This window comes from Meleagris gallopavo, chromosome 16 (genome assembly GCF_000146605.3).
Source record: "Meleagris gallopavo isolate NT-WF06-2002-E0010 breed Aviagen turkey brand Nicholas breeding stock chromosome 16, Turkey_5.1, whole genome shotgun sequence".
NCBI lineage: Eukaryota > Metazoa > Chordata > Aves > Galliformes > Phasianidae > Meleagris > Meleagris gallopavo.
The window spans coordinates 3,955,729-3,962,139 of record NC_015026.2 but is presented as its reverse complement, the minus strand read 5'-3'; positions in this window follow the sequence as shown (position 1 = coordinate 3,962,139).

Below are 6,411 nucleotides of genomic sequence, written 5' to 3'. Positions count from 1 at the left end.
TAATAATTTTAGTTGAAAGTTAAAAAAATAAAAAAAAAAAAGTTGCTAGATAGGTATGGGCTAGTAAAAGGGTGATGCAGGAGAAACTTTAAAAAGTGCTATAAAAATTGCTTGTTAACCATGACCATCAGAAACTTGTAAGGCTCTTAATGAGGCTTCATACCGAGTAGTACATTTTCCACTTAAACTTAATGCAGTATTTGTCAGAGAAAGCTATTCTCCTGTCTATTTGTATTCTCTCTGATTATATTTGCCATGTCTTATGCTCTTGCGTTATAAAGAGTTGCATTTTCCCCTAGGTATCTCATCCACAAATAGCATCTCATCCACAAATACAGGAAAAACACTCAATTCTCCCTGTAACTTTTTTTTTTTATGAATCACAATCTTACTGAAGCAGTTGGATTTGTGCTGTGCTGCCACCAGAAAACAATCTTTGAGTGACTTCTGAGAAGCCAAGATGTCTATTTTGTTACTTTTGTTATCTTTTGTTACTGAAAAGCTGTCTGAAGTTCAACCACTTCTTCAGTTCTGGGCAGTTCAAGGGAGTTTTGCCAACTTTGTGAATAGTCATTTTGTGTTGATTATCTTGATATATTTAGGAATCAAGGACTCATGAGGGTTGATAGGGTCCTCTGGAAATCACCTAGTCCAACCCTCTCCTAGAGCATGCTCCCTACAGCAGATCACACAGCAAAGTATCCAGAAGTGTTGTGAATGTCTCCAGAGATTGAGACTCCATCATCTCTCTGGACACCTGTTTCTGTGCTCTGTCATCCCCAAAGTCAGCAAGTTTTCTTTGTGTTCGGATAGAACTACTTGTGTTCCAATTTGTGCCCATTGCCCCTTGTCCTGTTGCTTGATGCTACCAAAAAGAGCCTGGCCCCATCCACTTGATTCCTGCCCTTTAGATATTTTAAAAGCATTGACAAGATCCCCTCCCAGTCTTCTCCAGGCTGAACATGCCCAGGTCTCTCTGCCTTTCCTCATGCAGGAGATGCTCCAGGCCCCAATCATCTTTGTGCTGGGCTCTGTCTAGAAAATTCCTGCCTTTTTTGAACTGAGAAGCCTGGAACTGGATACAGCATTTCAGATATGGCCTTCCCAGAGCAGAGGGGGAGGATAACCTTCCTTGACAAAGGAAATTTTCACTGTTTCACCAAATACATTTCCCAATTTTTTGAGGTGCAGTTGCAGTCAGTAAAGCACAGATGTTTGCAGTGAATCTCCTGGCACTGCATCAATCTTCCATCTCTACGGGGAATGGTGTCCATGACTGTGGGAAGAGCAGAGCAGTTGGGCTCCATCTTTCTAAGAAAAACATTGCTTCAGAAGGGAAGAACAAAAAGTTCTCTCCCCTTGCTCTCAATCAAGCACATCTCTTAAGACAATAAAGTGTCTAACTCATTGCATTATTAATGATGCACTAAAAAGCCTTCTCCAAGTGCGATGCTCAGTCATTTAAACTTTTTACTCTGAAACGATGAGGGGCTGTTTTCCTGGTGCAGCTGACTCCAAGCGCAGGCAGGCTGCCCATGGCAATGTCGGGCGGGATTGCGCTGCGCTGAAGGCCTGGGCAGTAATTGGGGCTGACAGCATCCTCCATTACTGCTTTTTCCTCACTGCTCTGTGGCACAAAGCGTGATGTGAACAGACAGGCGGTGTGGCCTGCGTGCAGCCTGTGTATTGGTTTGGGGTGTGACCAGGTTGAGCTCGGCATGTAGTTGCAAAACCTACAGATTTGGCAATAAGTTACAGATGAGGCCAGGTCAGAAAAAAAATAAGTAACTTTGTCAATAATGGGATTTAAATAACAAAGAGCTGATTTTGTAGGGACGGCTGGTTTTCATCTCAATTATGTTCTTACTTCCTAAGCGTCAGCTTTCAGGATTGATAATGTGTTGGGTCATTACAATGATGAACTGCAAAGTTAGGAAAGCTTACTACGTAACTTTAGAGAAATTGAGTAATTGATTAAAAACTCTCTTTTTGTGTGCTTTTGACTGAAACCATTCCTGTTTGTAGCTCTCAGTTCCTGTAGCACTGATTTAACTACTAGACCTCTGGTTTGTTTTCAGTCAGTATCTCCCTCAAATACACTCTTCTGTATTTTTCCTGAGGTTTTTCAACTTTTTCCTCATCAGTCACAGGAGCTTTACTATTGGTGTTTATTTGCTTTGATAATCCTGGTTAAAGTCCAGTGATTTATTGGAAGCACTACGTTAACCAATAGCAAAATAACAAATTTGCCTTTGCCATGTTCAGTTGCCACTTGATATTAACGTCTGTAATGAATTTGATGGTAAATATTAGATTCTGAAAACATTTTTCAAGAAATAGATGATCTTGGTGATATGTGGAGTAAATTTCCACTTCTCCCCAGGAGAAATTACATGACCCTGTCTTTAATAGTCAAATGAACGCAGGGTAACTCCTCTTTTTCTTTAAATAAATAAGTATATATGGTATATATTATATTGCTGTGCTTATAAGAAGAAAGGACTCTGCCATTCTTTGGAAGTTATTTCTTAAAAGCAATCACTTTTAACAGCCCTTTATCTTTCTCCCATCCTCAGTAACTCCTTCCTCTCTCCAAGTTATAGAATGGTCCCTGTGACAACTCACTTTTAAAAATAAGTCCTTAAAAATAGGCTCTAGGGTCACTACAATCCTTTGCTTGCTGATGGGGCTGTGCTATCTGAAGTTCTGATCATCTTCATTCTTAATACTATAACAGCTCTGGATTTCTGTGAAGATGTGTTTAAAACTTGAAATCTCTCTCTCTTTAACAGCGATTCATCCTGTAATGCCAAACATTACCTACACACTAAAGAAAACAGCTTCCTCCATCAGCCTTAAAGACATTGTGGCAGGTTTGAGAAATTGTTCTCTCACTTAACAACGATGTTATTTTTACAGAGGTTGCAAAGTTGCTCTTACAGCTTTGGAAATAGAGTCTAGATTAATAGAGGATAATTTCAAGATGCAAGCTTCCTGAAATAATGTCTTATGCTGGACACTGGTAATCACACTTTCTTGGCGGGTATTTTTAAATAGGCATATTTATGACAGGTGAGATGGGATGGTACTTGGCAATCAGTCTCCCTTTGTGGCACAGAATGGGTCTGACCAGGGAATCTGTACTCTCCATGTCATATTTTCAGAAGGGCGTTTCAGTGAAATTTGCTATCATTTGGAAAAGTTCCTTGTAGTCTAAACCAAACTCAGGATTTATAATGTTTATGTATTTATTTATTTATTTGAATGACTTAGAGCTCTGATTAGTGTTTGTTTATGACTGGCAGCCTCAGTTAGAGAGACAAGATTGAAAAGGTTCTGAAGTTGAATTGTCCTTTAGGTGCTGCCTGGAGAGAGTCTAACAGAAACCTTTTGGCCACTTACTATTGATGGAGGCAAAATGAGAGGCCATACAGCACATGAGCCTGTTTTCCCTCTCACTGCTTCCCAACACACTCAGGTCTTTGTCCTTCACCAAAGGCTGGTCCAGCCAAAGGGCTTTTTTTGCTGCTTATGGTTTTCGAGGAAGAAGAGCTGTCTGTTGGTTTTGGCAGTAGATGAGCTTGCTTTGAGATCCAGGAGTGGGAGTTTCTCTGCTGCTGCAGCATTTTTTGTGGCACTTCTAAAAAATGAAAAATTGGATTTGGAGCAGTGATGATTTCTGAAGTTCAGAGCAATGGCTTGTATTTGCTGGGAATGTATTCCTGCTTACTGTGTTCTTGAGAAACAGTGAAACAGCATATATGTTTTTGTATGATATTGAATAAAATTGATTACAGTAAAGAATTTCCTGCTCAGTTGTGAGAAATGACGATTCTAGCTTGTTATGATAGAGATGTGCCTATTTATATGTCAGGTACAGACAGCTCTAGGGAGAGAGACGGTCAGAAGAGGATGAAATATGGCTCTTAAAAAATGAATATTTTATATTTTGTCCATCTTACCTAAATTATACCTTGCCCAAAAGCCCGGACATCACAATAGAAAAGAGAGAAGCACCTTTCTGAAAAGAAAAGGCTTTCAGTTCACTAAAACTTCGTTTATTATGGGCCTGAGAAACAGCTGAAATAGGAAAGTGCTGAATGGTTATGCTAGGAAGCGTAATGCAGGAAAGTCATTTTTCACTCACTGATTCCACTTTGGTTGCCATCCCTTCCTCAATCACATTAACCTCTTAAGAGCTCAGGCCAGGAGACCTCTTCCCCAGTATAGTGGCTGTACCAGCCCTGCAGGCATGGCTGCAGTGCAGATAGCATCCACATCCAGGCAGATCCCCCACCTCACAGGAGAGCAAATGTCTCTTGGGGAAGCACAGCGGCTGGAGAAGGGGCAAGGCAGCATGTTGCTCTTAGTAACAATTATTATTGTTATTATTAATTTGTCACTATTAATATTATTATTATTTTATTAATAGAAATCAAGACATTTTCCATGTAATTAATGACAATCTTCTGATGCGTCCTGAGTTATTTGGGCCTCTGACTGTAGTAGGTAATAGGTTTTTGTGTGTGTGTGATTTTTGTTCATTTGTTTTTAGTCAAAAGACTTTTTTGCACATCTCCTGTCAAGCCAACTTTGCTTACTTCTCAGTATGAGAACAAATTTATGGTGCTAAGGTCAAAGGGTAGCTGAAGTATTTTCTTAGGGCCAGGGTATAAACTAAGGATAGATAGTGTAAAAAGTGAAAAAGAGAAAAGAACCATCTGAAACTGCATTCATAGATCTCATCACAATCTCAGCTTTTTATATATCAATGGTGTTAAATTTCACATCAGAAGGGTAGAGGTTAAACGTGTGTCATTTCCCTTTTAACTGCTCTTTCCACATATGTATTTGAAGAAGGAAAAACACAGAGCAGTGTGTGTTTATTTAAATGTGTGTGGGATGCAGTGTGTCCGCAATGTTGAGCCTTGGCAAAACACTTACACTTCTAAAACTCAGAGCAGCTCATGATAGGAGTGATTTTTCTCCTTTAAGAGCCCTCAGGAGAGAAAAGCTTTATTAAGTCAAGTTAGAGTTGCTTTTTGCTTTCCGGAATTGACTTGCTGTAGAAAGAAAGATGTAATATAACTGAGCCGTGGTCAGATGGGTATCTCTCTGACCCCTGCTGGTCTTGGACCAGGCCTGCTCAGCAGACTGACAATGTGTTCTTTTCTGAACATATCACTGTGCACTGGTCTGTGTGTGAGCATGTGAGGGATTTCTGGAGCACAGCACTTAGCACCTGCAGCACAGTGAGGGCAGGAGATGTGTGATACAAAGCACCCGCTTTGCATCCTGTTCACCATGGCCCTGTAGGAGCTGCGCTTCTGGGGGCTTGTGCCTTTGGGAGCTGAATGTCCGCCTGGAAAAGCAGCGCTCTGGGAATTTTATTGAAAGCTAGAATTCAAAATAAAACTCTTTTAATAGACCTGGTTGGACGGTACATTTGCATTTAACAATCTTTTCTGCACCTCTAGCTTTCCTGCTTCCCTGACCTTGTCTTTTGGGGCTTTGGTGGATTAACCTCATTAAGTTCAGCTCAATGTTTACTGTGCCCTTGTGTGCTCAGAAAGGTGGTTCCTTTTTGCAGCTTCAGCCGTCGATCCAGTCAGATGTCACCTCTCGCTGTCTCTCTCATTGCCTTTATAAATTCAATGTCACTTTGTGTCGTGTAATCTTTCATGCAGGTTGTGTAGTCCTACACCCTCACTCTTAGCAGTGCGAACGTACAATTGTGTGTATATATCATGCAAAAAGCAGTTGCTTTTAAAATATTTATAAAATAACTTATATGGACAAATTACTCAGCAAGTAAATACATAAGTACTCAAATAGTCTGGAAAGCTGGAAATGTTGTGGAAGTTGAACAGTGGCACTTAGGGCAGGGTGGAGGAGACTCAGAAAGACTAATGAGGAAGAATTACTAATGTACATTAAAATGTTTGGTTGAACTCAAGGATTTTCAAGCCCACTCATAAATGTGCTGACACTTCTTTAAGGAAACTATGGAAATGTAGGCCCGCATGTCGGAAGATGTGCGATATGACACTGGCACAGGCTGCTGTGAGATATCCAGGTACGAGCTAGCATAAACTAAAAGCTTTCCATGGTTTTATTGGGAAGTTTAAGATAAAACTATGTAAATTGGTAGTGAAAAGCCTTGTAGCTTGTGAGGAAGTGCACAGAACCTGCAGAGACAAGGCAGTCACGTCTCTGCCTCCTATCAGTAGGATATGGGAGGAATCTGTATCTTTTACCTGCTTCTATCCGGACTGAAAATGAAGCAGTCCGTATAAGAAAAATATCCCCTCAGCATCTCTACTTCTTTTTTTCTGGAAGCACAAAACACTTGAATTCAAAGCATATCAGTATTGTAACATTTTTATGTATGAGAAACCATTTGAATTAAAA